The sequence below is a fragment of the Sinocyclocheilus grahami genome, unplaced genomic scaffold (assembly GCF_001515645.1).
Source record: "Sinocyclocheilus grahami isolate Dianchi unplaced genomic scaffold, SAMN03320097.WGS_v1.1 scaffold37.1, whole genome shotgun sequence".
Lineage (NCBI taxonomy): Eukaryota > Metazoa > Chordata > Actinopteri > Cypriniformes > Cyprinidae > Sinocyclocheilus > Sinocyclocheilus grahami.
In genome coordinates this window covers 1,309,713-1,313,290 of record NW_015505216.1, presented here as the reverse complement: position 1 = coordinate 1,313,290, position 3,578 = coordinate 1,309,713, and positions in this window count along the sequence as shown.

The window sequence follows — 3,578 nt, the reverse complement described above, 5'->3', positions numbered from 1 at the left end:
CGCTACTCTACACTGCTCAAAACTCACGTTTGAGTCGTCAGTGGCAAATTCTTTAAATATGAAAAAGGTACTTACAGTCTGTGAGTCAGAACAGCTGACATTGTAGTCTACTCTCCCAGGATCAGGAAACGGTCCTCCATAAAATGTGCTGCACACATCTGAATATTTGGGTTGAAGTGTTCTGGAACAGTGTTGTAAATACAACTTAACCACTGATTTCTAATTGTGTTCTCTTTCGGAAGGCAAAACAAAGTAGTTTCGCTTTCACAACGAAACACACAGCATCACACACGGCGGGCTAGCGTGAGCGGCGGCCGGAGGCCTAGTGCGAGCAGCGGCCGGCGGGCTTGCAGCAACCACATGTGACGACCCCGGGCTGGACTCCGCTTCGTCCATGGTTAAAGCCGATCCTGCGACCCATAGCGCAAAGTTGATGTTTTTCCTCAGCGACCAGCACGGATCAGCTCCAGGCATGACGAAGCGGATAGCGTCCTCTTTTGGAAGGCCAAACAAAGTAGTTTCGCTTTCACAATGAAACACACAGCATCTCCACGACATGGCGGTGGCGGCAACAACAATACTACAGCGAGAATAAAAGTTACACCTTCTTTCTTTGCATGAACATTTGGGCGGCGTTATGCAAATCTTCCCACATTGTGATGTAGATATGTGGGGGCGTGTTAGAACGAGCCGTTTTAGGTAGGCGTGGTTAACTCTTAACTTTTAGAAAGAATATCTCTTTGGATTTGAGACTTTAGTCTTTGCAACTTTACAGATCTTCTTTATGCACCAAGAGCTTGTAACACTCCAAAGAGAAAGGAAAACTTGAAATCGCATCATATGACCCCTTTAACATTTACAGTAGATCTGCAGCGTTGAGCATTAACCAATCACACGCGTTTCTGTTGAGCTTATTATTAATGCAATGTCCAATCAGAGGCTTTTTGATTCGTCACCACGGTGTGTGTGTGTGTCTGTTATATAAAAGGCATATATTGACATCAAATGTGACAGCCCGGATGTTTAGTTTTATTTTGCATTGTAGACAGCTTCCCTGATTATAACTGGAGTTTTTGCGAAAGTACATAACTCGAAGTCATGGATCGCTCTTTGCTGGCTTTCTTTCTATATTTCATTCCCACTTGAAATAACCGTTTAGTTTTTCATGCTACTAAATAACCAGCGTGAATTCATTCTGAAGTCTGTAGCCAGAATATGCTTGGTCCTCCACCCAAAACAACAACAACAAAAAAAACCTAAACATCCGGGTTGTCACATTTGATGTCAATATATGCCTTTTATATAACAGACACACACACACACACACACACACACACACACACATATATATATATATATATATATATATATATATATAACATATATATATATGTATATAACAGATACACTTTTTATTGCTGTTAACGGAAAACTGGGGAGTGAGGATCAGGGACTTTTATTTTGATAACACGCTGTCACGTTACACAGTGCTGGCTTCAGCGTCGGTGTCAGTACCATGACAACAGCAGGTCGAGTGAGAGAAGCTGAGATGTCTTGAGCTGTCTTCTTTTACCACACATTACTGGAGAAAATACCACAGCATTCAAGGTAGAACAAAACTACTTTATGTATTTCATCTGTACCAATAAGAACAGCGTCACTTTGAACGATACAACAGTGAGAGTAGAGCAGTATGGGCAGCAAGCGCAACGAACAAACAAAGCCGAGTAACGTTAGATTCAGCAGAACACTCAACATTCTGTCATTCTCTGGATGAGTTATATAGTTTATTATCGCATTCACATGAATGTAAAGGCTCTCATATCGTAAAAATCGATGTTAACAGGTTAGTTATGGATGCTCTCTGATTTTCTAGAATATTGACTCAAATGTAAGAACTCAGCGTGCTTTTTAAGTAAATCATATCAACTAGATTTTATAATCATAGTTTAATTCAGTATTTGCTGTAACGTTATCTGTAGACCCTCTTGTTAAAAAGTCATATTGGTGCTGTTTATATTGGACTAATTCTTTATGATTGTATGGCTCTATTAGAGATAACCCCCATATATATTCTTTAGATAACGCTCTTCGGTATTTTATATGCTGAAACATTTGATACATTATGCCAATGCACAGAAATCTGTCCATCTTATTGAACCGGTCTACTTCCTGTTCTCTGTCTCTCTGGTGTGTGGATTAGCTTTGTTAAGCAGTCAGCAGTTAGTTAGGAAAGCTGCTTGGGCTGCAGCCCAGCCAATGAAATCTGCAAGACATGTGACCTGTCTGTCATGTTCTGCAATCAGTTGTATGTCCGGCAGATCCAGTGGTTCAGTCAGCATCAAAGACCATGTGCACAGAAGTGACCACTTGCAAACAAAGTCAGGGAATGATTTGACCTGGTCTTTATGCGTGCATTTTTACTCCCAACATAAAATACACGAGTGCAATGAGATCCAGCAGTATTTATTCTGCTGTGGTTGCTCTTCTATTTTAATATCTGTGTATTTGGTCCACCAATATGTAAAAACGTTAGGTCTAATAATGTATCTCAGCTGCATGTCCTGGTATTTGCCCTTACTGAGCTTTGTGCACTTTACTGTAAGTCACTTTGGTAAAAATGCACCTGATGGGAATGAAAAAAATCTAAGTATATACTGTATATATATATATATATATATATATACAGTGGGTACGGAAAGTATTCAGACCCCCTTAAATTTTTCACTCTTTGCTCCTTTTAATTACAATGTTTAATCATTTGAGAATTGAGGATGCTAATTGTTAAAGTTAAAGGGGTAAACATTTTTGTCCAGTCTTGCTTGATACAAGACTACAGCTGCTCATCAGTCCGTAGTCGTTATTGTCTGATTCTCCTTTTCATGATGGGCCATACATTTTTAATATGAGACAGATCTGCTGGCCGGTCAGTCACTTCCACATGTGTCTACGGAACACTGTTGTAGCACATGCTGAATGAGACCTGGCAATGTCTTGATCTAATAACCATGGACTTCCCATGAAAGATGTCTTGATGGCAGTATAAGTCTCTGTACAATCCCAATAAATGCCTCCATGTCAATGGTACATTCGCACATATGCCGGTCACCGATGCCGTTTGTTCTGCTGCACCCCCATACCATGACAGGCATTTGCTTTTGCATATGTCACTGGTGAAAGTCTGGATACTAGTGGTTCAACGGATCACAAATCTCACGGTTCGGATCACATTACGGTTTTTGACCCACGGATCGGATCATTTTTCGGATCAGCAAGAAAATACAAATATTTCAATTTAACTTGCTTTCCATTTATTACTTAAAGCGAAGTACTTCTTTGATACCACAGCAGATACTACTAGATTAACTAAGAAAGTTTAAACATGATTAAAGAGACAAGAGAACAGCCAGTAAAAATAAGAACAAATGCACAGATTACAAGCGTAGATAAATACAACAGAATATGTTACAAATAAAATAAGGTTGGTAGTATTCAAATACAGAAATGTAATAATTAGGGAAAATAACACTGCATAGTGTTCACTGTATAAATTAAATATAGATTTTTATCACAGCTGT